Here is a 14954-nt window from a genome sequence, read left to right as displayed (position 1 = left end):
GCCACCAGAAGCTGGAAGGAGCAAGGAAGGATGCTCCCCTACAGAGCGTGGCCCTGCCACCTTGATTTTGGACTTCTGGCTCCCAGAACTGTGACAGAGAACATTTCTGTTGTTTTAAGCCACCAAGTTTGTCATGATTTGTTATGGCAGCCCTAGGAAACCAATACGCTACCAGAATAAGAGGAGAATTTGGCAGAGGATGATTACAAGATAAATATGACAAAATTAACAGTTTTACCTTATACTCCTAATAAGCAATTAGAAAAAATAATTTAGGAGAGACACACAATTAAAAAAAAGTTACTGCACCTAATTGTAGAAAAATATAAAATCTTATAGAATAGTAGAAAACATGAGCTAAACAAATGGAAAAAATATGCAATTATTTCAGATTTCATGCAGAAGAATAAGATTTTGGACTAGCCAAGAAAATTCTAAGAAAGAGGAAGAAGGATAGTGTCTTGCTTTACCAGCTAATAAATCTTATAATAAAGAAGTAGACAGATATTATATTATATATATTAAATATTATAAAATTAAAAGAACCAAATGGAATCCGGAAATGGATTTGTATGTATACCCCTATATATACATAAACACACACATATGCATGTATAATATATGGCAAAGGTGACTTTTCATTTCAGATCAAAAAGATGGTCATTTATGAAGTGATGCTGGCGTAACTGGTATTGGTCTACTCTAGAAGATAATAAAGATGATTTCCCTCCTCTTATTATATCAAAGTGAATTACAGATGGATTAAAGATTTAAATATGAAAAATAAAACAAAAATTTTAGGAGAAAAATTAGAACACTATGTGTATAACCTAGAATCCAGGGAAATTCTTTAATGCAAGAAGAGAAATAAAGAAGCTTTAAATAAAAGATAGATAAAGTTGTCCTGTAAAGATTTTATTTTATTTTATTTTTGGTGAGGAAGATTAGCTTTTAGCTAACATCTATTGCCAATCCTCCTCTTTTTTTGCTGAGTTAAGACTGGCCCTGGGCTAACACCCGTGCCCATCATCCTGCACTTTATACGGGACGCCGCCACAGCATGGCTTGATGAGCGGTGTGTTGGTGCACGCCTGGGATTTAAACTTGCGAACCTCGGGCCGCTGAAGCAGAGCACGTGCACTTAATCACTACGCCACTGGGCTGGCCCCTTGTCCTATAAAGATTTTAAAAGAAACCAGGGCCAGCCCCATGGCTTAGCGGTTAAGTGCGCACGCTCCGCTGCTGGCGGCCCGGGTTCGGATCCCAGGTGCGCACCGACACACCGCTTGTCCGGCCATGCTGAGGCCGCATCCCACATACAGCAACTAGAAGGATGTGCAGCTGTGACATACAACTATCTACTGGGGCTCTGGGGGGAAAAAATAAATAAATAAAATCTTAAAAGAAACCAAAAACAAAGTCAAAGGACAAATGTTTGACCAACAAAATTACCTGTAACATAGATGGCAGATAAAAGAGCGCCTCTAACTTGATTATATAAAGAGCTCTTATAAATTGATAAGAAAAAGGCAAACCCTGTAAAAAAAAATTGGCAGAGACTGTGAAGAGGCAATTTACAAAAGAGGATGGCCAATAAACATATGAAAAGATGTCCATTCTTCTTAGTAATAAAATACATGAAAATTTAAATAACAATAAGATACTATATTTTGTCTTTCACTTTGGTAAAAATTAAGAAGAGTGATAACCTTGGTTTTTAGCAAAGCTGTGAGAATGTGAAGTTTAAATTTAAATTTATAGGCCGGCCCTGTGGCTTAGCGGTTAAGTGCGTGCACTCTGCTGCTGGCAGCACAGGTTTGGATCCTGGGCACGCACCAATGCACCGCTTGTCAGGCCTTGCTGTGGCAGCGTCCCATATAAAGTGGAGGAAGATGGGCAAAGATATTAGCACAGGGCCAGTCTTCCTCAGCAAAAAGAGGAGGATTGGCAACAGATATTAGCTCAAGGCTGATCTTCCTCACTAAAAAAAAAAAAAAAAAAAAATTTAAATTTAAATTTAACTATTTAAATTTAATTAATTTAAATTTAATTAGTTAATGTATTAATTATTAATTTAAATTTACAATTTAAAATACAGAAAGCCTTTTGTCCATCTGGAAATGCATACAAAAGAAGTAAAGGCACGTGGCCGGTCCCATGGCTTAGCAGTTGAGTGCGCGTGCTCCGCTGCTGGCGGCCGTGGTTCGGATCCCGGGCGCGCACCGACGCACCGCTTCTCCGGCCATGCTGAGGCCGCGTCCCACATACAGCAACTAGAAGGATGTGCAACTACAACATACAACTATGTACTGGGGCTTTGGGGGGAAAATAAATAAATAAAATCTTAAAAAAAAGAAGTAAAGGCACAATAAAAGGACAGATACACAAGAATGTTAATTACTGTATTGTTTGTAAAGTCAAAAACAAAACAAAAAAAAACAAAACTTGAAAACAACCTGAATGCCCATTGATAGGAGAATGGTTGAATAAGCTGGGGCACACCACCAGTGTGGAATATTTTGCACCTATTAAAAGAAAAAATGATGGGGGCCAGCCCATTGGCTTAGTGGTTCAGTTTGCACTCTCCACCTCAGCAGCCTGGGGTTCTCAGGTTTGGATCCTGGGTGCGGACCTGCACACTGCTCATCAAGCCATGCTGTGGCGGTGTCCCATATACAAACTAGAGGAAGAAGGGCACAGATGTTAGCTCATGGCCTGTCTTCCTCACCAAAAAAAAAAAAAAAAGAAAAAAATGAGTTAATTCCATTCACTGACAGGTAAGATCTCCATGTTGAATAGTCAGATAAGAAAAAGAAATTGCATGGAAATGCACATAATATGTTCTCATTGTTGATAAAAACCCATGACAAAAAAATAAATATAAAATAATTATATGAGAAGGAGGAAAGACATAAAAGATATATATTATAATGTTCAGAGTATTAAAATTGATTATCTTGGGTGGGGCGGTTGGAAGAAGAGAGAGAGAGAAGAGGTTAAAAAAAGTTTTTAATTAATGAAACAAGGACAATACCATAATTGTTTTTCAAGAAGTATGAGAAATACATTCACAGCCAAAATGAGGGAACAATCTAATTGTTTGCTATAGGGATTTGGCTAAATTAATAATGGAATGAAAATACCTCCCAAAGAATAAATGCCAGCCATTAGAAAACAGTGCTGTACAGGTATATTTACACACCAACTGTGTCAAGTGAAAATGACAGGCTACATACAGCATGTGCACAGTAAGAGCTCTTCTATTTGTACATTTGCGCGTAAATGAAAGGTAGCCTGAATGGACATGGGCAAGAAAGTTCACAGTAGTATCTGTGCCTGGGGGATTCCGGGTGGTCATCCCCCCTCCCCACGCCAACCTTAATTTCCTAATTACCTGTACGTATTTTCTAATTTTTCTAAATTAACTTCAAATCTGAGAGGAAAAAGACAGGTGGGTTCAGAAGGAAGAAGAACAACTAGCTACTAGGAATTCTAGGATAAAGAAGAAAGGAAAAAGAAGAAGATAAAAAAGAGAGAAGACGTGTTGGTCCTTTAGAGATGGTCTAATAACACAAACTCTCAAAGGGAAGGCGTAGGGAGAGGGAGTCTCAATCTGGTCATTCCCAGAATACAAATTTCCTTCCTTCTTCCTCTCTCCATCCAGACACCTGTTTGGAGAAGCAGCTCCTGTCAGGCCACAAAGGGTACCTTCACACACACACACACACACACACACACACACACACACACACACACATACAGGGAGCAAACCAGCCTTCCATTTACATGACTACTAGGGGTCTCTCCAGGAATCCTTCCCTGGACAGCTCAGCCCCTAGGTGACTCTGTTCTCCTAGGCTGAGAAGCAAGCAGCATCTTTAAAATAGCAGCTTCTCTTGCCAAACCAAGAATTAAGGTCTGTCTCACCAGGCAGCCTTCTACATTATTAACAGCTAAGAGACCATTAAAGCCTATCTGGTCCTGCTGTTCTCTAACCCGTCCCACGGCCTGGAAGAATCAGAAAGCCGGGGCTAGATGTGCTGTCAGGACCCTAAACCGATAGGCCTTGGTGCGCCCCTCCCCTTATTTTTTTTTTTAAAGATTTTATTTATTTATTTATTTTCCCCCCAAAGCCCCAGTAGATAGTTGTATGTCATAGCTGCACATCCTCCTAGTTGCTGTACGTGGGATGCAGCCTCAGCATGGCTGGAGAAGCGGTGTGTCGGTGTGCGCCCGGGATCCGAACCTGGGCCGCCAAAAGCAGAGCGCGAGCACCTAACCGCCAAGCCACAGGGCCGGCCTGCCCCTCCCCTTATTGACAGAGGATCAACCTGAAACTCAAACATGAGCAGCAAGCTCAATGTCGCTCATCTAGTGGGCTACCAAACTCAGGTCAGACCCTGGTCTCCTGTGCCTTTATCACTCGGCTGTGTAGGAAAGCTTATCAGAAAAGGGTAAGCCAGTGTGATGGATGTTACCAGTGGTGTGCTGGTAATGGCCCAACAACTGGCTCTCTGGAGTGAAAAGATGGCTCTGGTTTGTAGCATTTGCCAGTTTCCTTGGTGTGAATACTCTCACTGTGGCTAATTTCAAGCTTATTCCCAACTCGACGTCACACTGAAAATTGAACAGCCTACTTTCAGGAGCTGAGGTGAGCAGACGCCAGCACACCACGGTCAACTCAGGGCCCTTCCCAGGAACGTACAGACCCAGGGTTCCGACACCTTCTAAGTCAAGTCCTGCCTCTGTCCCACCTCAGCAGGGCCGTTATTTAGAAAAAAATGTCACTTGTAAGGATTTATGTTGAGGCAACTTGAGCAGAATGGGACACAAACCTGGCAGTCCAGTGGCCTTGGATCCCACTAGCAGGCCTCCCATATATGACCCATGCCACCAGTTAAGAGCTTCTCATCTCTGGGCCCAGTTGCCTCATCTGCAAAAGCAGGATATTGATCCTGACGGGTTGTTGTGAGAAATAAGTGAAATAATATTCACGAAGTACTTGACGATCAGTCAATATGACTTCCTTCTATACACGACCATGAACAATTGCTTATGATATAATACTACCTGCAAAAATCAGAACACCAGAGGGCTGGCCCGGTGGCGTAGTGGTTAAGTTTGCGCTCTCTGCCTTGGCAGCCCGGGGTTTGCAGATTCGGATCCCAGGTGCAGACCTACATACTGCTCGTCAAGCCATGCTGTGGCAGGCGTCCCACATATAAAATAGAGGAAGATGGGCACGGATATTAGCCCAGGGCCAATCTTCCTCAGCAAAAAGAGGAGGATTGGCAACAGATGTTAGCTCAGCGCTAATCTTCCTCACCAAAAAAAAAAAAAAAAAAACCAACAATCAGAAGACCAGACTCTCCCTATGTGTTATTATTAGGGATGTACTTGTTGCCTGAGATGGGAGTGGGGGAGATTCACAGAGAAGGGCATGAGGGACCTTTCCAGGGTGATGAAAATATTCTTTGTCTTGAGAAGGCTGTGGGTTTCAGGGGTGTACGCCTTTGTCAAAACTCATCTACCTGTATATTACGATCTGAGGATTTCTTTCTATGGAAACTTTACCTCTGTTAAAAAATGAAAAAAAAAAGTGGGGAAGGGGCCATAATTATAGGTTACAAGCGACTTTAAAAAGCATACAAATTAACAAGTGGACATGAGAAAGAGCTGGGTGAGCAGGCAGGCCAGGACAAAACCCTGGCCCTGCCCGGAGGTGGCCTGAATCTCTCCCTCCAGCACGGAGGTGTCCGGGCAGCTGCTGATCACAGTGACCACGGGGGTCCGGGGCTGAGGTGAGGGTACTGTGTTGTCAGACATCGTCGCACATCACCACCATCTCTCCGGCAGCCACTGCTCCAAGACCATATGCTGAGGGAACCAGAATTCAGTGTGCTGTCAAGGCTTTCCTCAGGCAAGGGATGCTCAACCCAGGCCGTGGGACTCAGCTGGAAAATCTCACCCAGGAGAGCCAGCTGTTGGCCCAAGTTTATCTGACAGACACAGTAATTGACCCAAGTATGCCTTTGAAGGCTTAAGCAGTGCCTTCCTGCTGCTTAGATTCCTACAGCCAGTGCCTCCTCTGCTGCGTGGAATTCCACCCTCCCCAACCCGTTGGCATCTGTGATCTGACCAGAGACTGTTGCCAAGAGACCAAAGGCTTAGAAAGCCCTAAGGAAACCTGTCCTGCAATATTAACAGAAAAAAAAAAAAAAAGGATGTCAAAACATTCCCGCAAACAGAAACCAATAAGATCTGACCTTATTTACACCCTTTCCTACCAAAAAAAGTGCCACAAATAAGCCAGAAAGCAGTAGTTACTTCAAGGTGAAAAATGAGTAATTAGTAAGATGAGCAGAATTTCCTTTTTCTGCCATTCAGAAGATACTTGGCCTAAGACCTTCGTAGATATAAATTCTTTCATAGTCTGTTTCCACTTCATTTCCACTGATTTTAATCTGGATACTAAAAGATGAGCAAAACACCTCAACATTAAGGTTTAGCTTTCAAAAGAGTCTAATGTGGTTTACTTAGTTATGTCCCATGAGTGAGCAATTAATATAGAAATGTCTAAACATCTAATTATACTCAACTTAAAAATCATTTTACAGTAAAGATTAAAAGAGCAATTGGTTGTTATCTCTTTTTATCCAGAAGAGTAGTGTGTTTATACTGTTTCTCTATTTTTCTGGGAAAGTAATAAAAATTTACATAATACTAATTTGGGGAAAGTACCTCAAAAGGGGTTTTTGTGTGGCATGATGCCAAAGAAATCCACATTTCTTACTCTAGGACACAATTTGTGGTGCTCTATATCTGTAAAATGCAGATTGGATATTGCAGAATATAAATTCACTACTGCCTTTAACATAAGAAACATAAACAAATTGGTCACACATACTGAATTTATTTTGTTGATGAACACACTTTCAGTTTATCTGTTTCAAAAATATAACCCAGATAGAATCTGCTATAAAAATCTATCAAGTGACATTTAAGAAAATATTATTTTGAAATGACTTGCTTTTATTTTTATTTTCCAAGTACATGTGTGTTGAGTTATGATTTGTGCTAGAAATTGACACCACGATGTGAGTGCTTGACTAAGCACCAAAGTTGCTTGAATTTTCTCCAGGGGCAGGCTCGGTTAGATCATGCGTGATCAGAGGTTACTCGGTTTGAGAAATGTGTGTGTTGCAGTCCACTTCTGTGTTTCTAATTCTGCTCAGATCTGCCTTGAAGGATAACAAACAAAAGTACAATAAAAAGAACAAACGGTAACCCCCAGCACGGTGTCCAGCCAGCGTTCTCTGCCATTAGGAAATAGAAATACACTGAGCATATCTGGAAAAAAATCTCTTGACACAAATTACAGTCATAATTGGTAAACAGGAATAGCAATAAAAGGACTTTACATGCTTAGGGTCACAGGTTAAGGAGGTCTTGGAAAGTAATTGCATTTGCTGCAGAAGGATCTTTGCTCCTGGTGAAGGCGGTTGGTACCGGCCGGCCTTCAGGGCCCTGCGAACTCGGGGCTATTGAGTGTAATCTGAGCAGCCATTTTGTAGCACCGGCTTCCTAAGTGACGCAAAGTGGATGGTGCTTATGCACGGTGGCCAGGCCTGGGGCAGGGCCGGGTGGGGAGCAGTGTACTAGAGAAGAAGGGGGCGCTTGGCTATGTAGAAAATGGCACATTTCTACTGTACTTTGGGGTAAATCAAATTAACATTCACAAGATGAATGTTATTACCTGCCTTTGAAAAACTGTTTCACCTCCTACTCTTTTACTCGAGGCATTTAAAACACAAATGCTAGCAATTGTTTTTTTTGTGTGTGTGTGTGTGAGGAGATCAGCCCTGTGCTAACATCTGCCAATCTTCCTTTTTTTTTTTTTTTTTTTTTTTTGCTGAGGAACACTGGCCCTGGGCTAACATCCGTGCCCATCTTCCTCCACTTTATATGGGATGCCACCACAGCATGGCCCGCCAAGCATGTGTCGGTGTGCACCAGTGATCCGAAGCGGTGAACCCCAGGCTGCCGCAGCAGAGCGCGCGCACTTTACCGCCTGTGGCACCGGGCCGGCCCCAATGCTAGCAATTGGTTCTTGTAGTTTTTTGGTGAAAAACATTTTTTTCCAGACTTGAGAAATTTTCATTCATTGTCCATCTTTCAAAATGGACAAGACTTTTAAAAGGATTACAACTACATTTTACTTTTATTTTATTTTTTTTAATTAATTAATTAATTTATTTATTTATTTATTTATTTTTCCCCTAAAGCCCCAGGCGATAGTTGTATGTCATAGTTGCACATTCTTCTAGTTGCTGTATGTGGGACGCCACCTCAGCATGGCCGGAGAAGCAGTGCGTCTGTGCGCGCCCGGGATCCGAACCGGGGCCGCCTGCATCAGAGCGCACGCACTTAACCGCTAAGCCACGGGGCCGGCCCCCTACAACTACATTTTACTTTTAACGTTTGTTTCTTTATTAAACTTTCTATTTTGCCACATTTTAATATTAATATCATGTGCTTTCCAAAATCGTTGTGAAATATTAGAATATATGAACTGTCACTGGGCTCTAAAGCATTCTTTATTGCTCTATTATAATACATCAAATCTCAGGGGAAAAAAATAAAGATAATACTAGAAATCAACCCAGAAGGAAAAGAGGGAGAAACTAAGAGATGGAGGCCAGACTGAGTGCATCCAACAGGTGTTCCAGGAGTTGAGAGTGTAGCAAATACTTGAAGAAATAAAGGCTGAGGATTTTTCCAGAATAGAAGAAAGATGTGAGTCTTCAGATTGGAAGTACCCAAGTACTGAGCACCTTCAATAAAAATAAGTCATCGAATGCATCAAACTAACAGCAGTGGTAACCTCTGAAAGGGCTGGGATTGGGGTGATGCTCAAGGCAGATTTTAGCCTTAGCTACAATGCATACATTTTTTATAAGGAGACTGGATCTGTATATTTCGTATGCAGTCAGGAAGTATTTTTAAAAGAACCTAGCAGGGGCTGGCTCGTGGCGTATTGGTTAAGTGCCTGTGCTCCACTGCTGGCGGCCCCCGTTTGGCTCCTTGGTGCGCATCGACACACCACTCGTCAGGCCATGCTGTGGCGGCATCCCACATAACATGGAAGAAGATGGGCACAGATGTTAGCTCAGGGCCAGTCTTCCTCAGCAAAAAAAAAAAAAAAAAAAGAGGAGGACTGGCATGGATGTTAGCTCAGGGCTGATCTTCCTCACACACACACACACAAAAGAACCTAGCAGACTTGAACGTTGAGTTTCTAACTGGGAAGCCAATCAGTTGGAAGCCAGGGAGGGAAGTCTTGAATGAGCAGCCACCTGGATCACCACATAGGGTATCTGTCCTGGAGATGCCAGTGCCTAGGGGAGGAGACAGAGCCACCGAAAAGTACACTGTGGAAACTCTCAAAATAGATGGAGACATCAACTGCTGGCAGCAGCAGCTTCTGTTCACAGTGTGCTGATGATAATACCAGGAGCTTGATGAGCAGTAGCTGATCTAAATTGCATGACAATCTTGCAAGGCTGGGCTATTGTTATTTCCACATTATAGGTAAAGAATCTAAGGCTTAGAGAGAGTAAGGTACTTGAGGACAAGGTCATATGTTAGTAATCACAACAGCTAACATTTACTGAATGCTCACTACAAAGCAGGCACTGTTCTAAGAACTTGTGCATATATTAACTCATTTAATCCCCACAGTAACCCTATAAAGCTGTACTAGTTCATCCCATTTGACAGATGAAACTGAAGTCCAGGTGTGTTAAGACCCTTGTCCAAGCAAGTCAGAGGTAGAGCTAGGATGTGAACTTCATCTGAACAGAGTCTGTGACCTTAATTTCATCGTATTTCGCAGCTGCCGTGAGGACACAGAAGAGGATAGGAAATAGGAAATAATCCACATTTGAGGATGTGGGGTTCACAGTGGAGCAAGGCAGGACACTTTTGAGTGGGTCTTGAAGCGTGAATAGGATTTTGCCAGGCAGAGCTACAGAAGACAAAGCATGGGCAAGGGGGCAGGATTGAATGTGGCCTGGGGGCAGTGGGAGGAGGCGACATGTGGGCAGGCGGAGAATGTCCCATTGAGGAGAGGGTCTCTGATGGTCTCTTATTTGCTTGAGTTTTAATCCCAGGCTATGAAAATGTAATCCACCTGCTCTGTCCTCAGTTTCTTCATCTGTCTAATAGAGATGATAACAGGACGCATCTCAAGGGTCTATTGGGAGGATTAAATGAGATAATATGCTGAAAACATTTGCACAGTGCCTGGCAAATCATTAGTCTCAATACATATCAGCTATAATTATTAATTATTACCCAAGTAAGTATAGTTGCCCTCTTACATTTCTGTATCAGGCACAAGTCTTTGTTTCTAGTGATGGATACCCAGATCAGACAAATGTTTTTTGTTTTGTTTTGTTATGGAAGACTCACATTGCCGTGGAAAGTGCAAGGGTCCAGCTTGCAGTAGCTTCAGGGATAGCTGGATCCAAGGGCTCAGACACTGCCAAGTCTCTCACCTCTGCTTCTCTGCCTGAACTCCATGGCTTCAAATATATATTGGGGTCATAGTGGCCAGCCGCTGTAGAATCTCCCATCTTCACCACCCAGCAGGAAGTCCGAGTCATTCTCTCTAGCTCCGGGTCTGACAATCTTGGGGGAGGCTCTGATATAACATGGCCAGGGAGGGGCGGGCCTGTAAGACTGGGAGCACCATTTGAAACACATGGCATATGCGGGGGAGAGAGGGCCAGGAACATTTCCCAGAAGACTGAGGTGTAGTTCTGAGCAGACAAAACAACCAAATTCACCGAAACTGCTCATTTCCTAAAAAAGTACATTCTTGCACATACTGCTTCTTGCAGAGTAACAGAATCCGTGTCCTTGTTTACCAAGATTTAATAGCTGCGGAAAATTTGTTTTTCTTTCTGGAATCTTGTAATATCTTCTTTTCGTCCCTATTGTTCTGAAATTTCCTGCCGATGTAACTTGGCATGAACCGGTTTTCATCTATTTTCTGGGAATTTAGTGGGTCTCACTATGGTAACCAATGTTCTCTAGAGTCTTTGAATTGTTTCTTTGAGGATTTCCTCCTCTGTTTCCTCCGTTCCTTCTGGAACTCCTGAAACTCAGATACTAGACATCCTAGACTGGGCCTCTAATTTTCTGGTAATTTCTCTCCTATTTTCCATCTCTTTGTCATTTTGCTCTACCTTCTGTGACATTCCCATAACTTTATCTCCAACTCTTCTGTTCTAATTTTCATCGTGATTAGCATAATTTTAATTCCAAGAACTATTTTATATGTGTATAAAACATCATTGACAGAATAAAGCGTAAAGTTTTTAAAGCATCTGCACATGCAAAATAAAGAACAAAGTTCTTTTTATGAGATTAATTTTCACAGTATCAAGTCCAGCTCAAGAAGGTAGTTTCCATTTCACACAATTAATAGCTAAAACCAAGATGCCTTTGTGCAGTTGCCAAAGTGCTGATTTTAGTGGCTTGCATGGAACTAGTCACCACCGCATTTTGGACCAAGGGGAACACCACATTTGGAAGCAATGGAAATGGGGAAGGTGTCACTTTAGACTAATACTGTGTCATCAGTAGGCACATTGACAGCATGTCAGATGACTGAGCATTAATCCAGAAAACTGTTCAATACAATAAAGCTTTCATTGTAGATTGATGACCTTACTGACCCTAGTAACTGCTATATATATGTGGTACCAGTTAGAATCCCCAAGAAGAAATGTCTGGAGAAGATCCCAAGTTATAAAACAACCTGCTGGGGATGAAATAGTCAAAGTGGTAATACACACTTTGAAACACGAGATATTTTGGAAACACTGTGTTAATCTGAGGACTGATGGTACAGACAGAAAGATGTGCAGCTCTCCATCAAGAATTCCTTCTGGGAAACCTAAGAGACAGGTATTACTTGTCTTAGTTGTAAAAAAAAAAAAAAAGGCTCTCCTGGGTAAGCATGTAGAAATCTGCCTATAGATCTGAACTCCACATTAAATGAGGTTATCAAAAATGATGAATCTAAGTAATACAAGCTGCTACAACCCCTTCTGTTTAGGATCAGAATACCACTTCTGATATTTCATGTCAAAGTACATGGGCTTCCAGGGGACAAGTTTATAGCTGAAATAAATATTTTTTATAAATAATTCTTACTTTTCAGACTTGTTGAAGGTTATTCTTGTCTTTTTTATAGGTTTTATTCATTTGATGTTTTTTGAGAACCTGGTTGAACTTAATAAACAATTACAGGGGCCGGCCCCATGGCTTAGCGGTTAAATGCATGGGCTTCGCTATTGGCGGCCCAGGTTCGGATCCCCGGTGCGCATCGACACACCGCTTGTCCGGCCATGCTGAGGCGGCGTCCCACATACAGCAACTAGAAGGATGTGCAACTATGACATACAACTATCTACTGGGGCTCTGGGGAGAAAAAGGGAAAAAAAAAGGAGGAGGATTGGCAATAGATGTTAGCTCAGGGCTGATCTTCCTCACACACACACACACACACAAAATTACAAAGACAGCATGAAAGTAATTAACCAGTACTGAAAACGTTCATAAATTCAAGGCAAAATGCGACTTTGGAAAACTGAGATAGAAACTGATGTGTTGGTGGTATACGAAACAGGAGAGGGATCTGACGGCGACCTCCTCTAAGACAGACTTTCAACAAGTCTCCAGCTCCCAGCCCTGCTGCCCTAGGCCAGAGCCACCTGATTCTACCATCTCCTAAACTTTGAGGGTCCACTGCAGTGAAATCAGGTGGCTTCTCAGCTGTGCCCTGGCTGGTTTTAGACTCAGCTCAATCACCTTTTTTCTCATTTTAGCGAGAAGGAACAGATATTAACATGTGTGGAAATAGTGATTTTTCAATTTTTTTTTTTTAAGCCAGAGAACATTTTCTTCAGAGAAACTGCCTGGAAGTCCAATGCATTAAAGAGAAAAAGTGGAGTCGCTTTGGTTGGGGTAGCAATGAGGCGCTCTCTACATAGGATGTGTTTTATTTCTGAGTCCATTAATCTCTAGACCAAGGTTTCATTTGACTCAATTTGTTTCAATTAATTGGCAGTAATAATGTGATTTTTCTAAGCCAGGCTCTGTGCTAGTTCCTGAGGATGCAAAGTCACCGCCCTCAGGGAGCTCATGATCCAATGGTGGGGACAGACATATTTATAAAGAACAACAAAGTTTCAGGCCCCTGAAATGAGACATGAGAGGGGCATCAGTAGGGGACGGTCTTTCGGTTGTTCCTAATGGAAACCCATTCAAACTAGCTTAAGCAGAAAGGGTGGGAGTGGGAGGGCTTATCAGATTGAGAGGAATGCATGTTATGGGTTCCCAGGGCGGGATGTGCAGGCAGGAGGCCCCGGCCCCAGAAACCAGTAAAGGCCTCCTCTCTGTCTACAGCTGTCCTCTGGCAGTCACGTGGGCCCTTTCTGGTTTCTCTGCTAGTCACCCTTGGAGCCATTCTTGACTTGTTTTCTCCACCTCTCTGCAATCTATCAGCAAGTTCTGTTAGCTTTACCTTCAAAATATATCCAGAATCCTCCCCTTCTCATCAACTCCACCGCTGCTATCTCTTTGGTCTGAGCCCCCATCACCTCATGCCTGGAATCTTGCTGTAGCCTCCTGACGGGTCTGCACGCTCCTGCCCCTGCAGCCACTGTAATGACCACGCCTTAGAGGGTAAGTCAGGTCATGTGGCTCCTCTGCTCAAAACTTCCCATGCCTTTCCTCATTCACAGGGCGCTGCAGACCCAGCCCCTACGGCTTCTCTAACTTCATCTCCCATTACCTCCTCCTTGCCCACTTTGCTCGTGCCAGAATGGTCACCAGGTATGCTCCCACCTCACCCTCTGCTCTTACTGTTCCCTCTCCCTGGATTGTTCTTCCCCCAGGGACCACACGGCTTGTTTGGAAACACTGTGTAAGTCTAGGTACTGATGGTGCTGAGGTTCAGTCTCTTCCTTCAGATCTTTCCCCAAATATCATCTTGGCGAACACTTCCCTGGACACCTTGATTCACATGTCAATACTCATCCTTTCCTGCCCCTACACATCCTAACCCTCTTCCCAGCTTTATTTTGCTTTTCTCCTTAGCTCCTATCACCACCTGACTTTATTTTTCTTATTTATCTTGCTTATTGTCTCTCCCCCACTAATATGTACCCTCCAAGAGCAGGGATTTTTGCTTTCATGGTTCACTGATGTATCCCCAGCACACAGAATAGTGCCTGACATGTCGCTGTTGTTCAATAAATATTTATGGAATGAAAGTCTGTGTCCCTCTTTTCTCTCTGTAGCCCATCTTCTTCTGCTCCCCTTCCTCCTCCTCCTTCCTTTCCTGAGCATCTGGTGCTAAACTGCTAGGTCAGTTCTGGACCTCTGTGACAAATTCCAAATTCTCAGACGAGGACTCTGATTGGTCCAGTTTGAGTCAGGTGTTCACCCCTGGACCAGTCAGCTGTGGTCACTGGAGTGGGGTCATATTCACACCCTTCTCTGTGGCAGGGGTCAGTTCCCAGAGAATCAGGGCTGGGCAGACAGCCCAAATGGCTCTATGAATGTGAAGAAGCAACCTAAAATTTGTCTAGAAAGCAGTAGTTGTCACCTTCATTTTTTTTAACCAGAAAACATAACCACTTTGTATTTTTTGTATTTTTGGTTCCTTTTATATTTGTGGCAAAAATGCCAGTCAGGTTTCCTGCCACATTCAACTTCCTTTTCTGACATAAGCGGCCCCGGCGCCCACAGTCCTTCCTACTGCAGTCTTGGCCAGAGAGGAAGGGCTGGGATGGACCCCAGGCTGGAGGGAAACCAATCCTTTTGTTGGGTTGAGCCAAGGGAGACTCTTTCCCAAGAACTTGAGCAAAGAGACCCAC

This window comes from Ceratotherium simum, chromosome 22, assembly GCF_057802395.1.
Source record: "Ceratotherium simum simum isolate JZ-2026a chromosome 22, ASM5780239v1, whole genome shotgun sequence".
NCBI classification, from domain to species: Eukaryota; Metazoa; Chordata; class Mammalia; order Perissodactyla; family Rhinocerotidae; genus Ceratotherium; species Ceratotherium simum.
The sequence above is the reverse complement of the archived record's forward strand: the minus strand, read 5'-3'. Positions refer to the sequence as shown.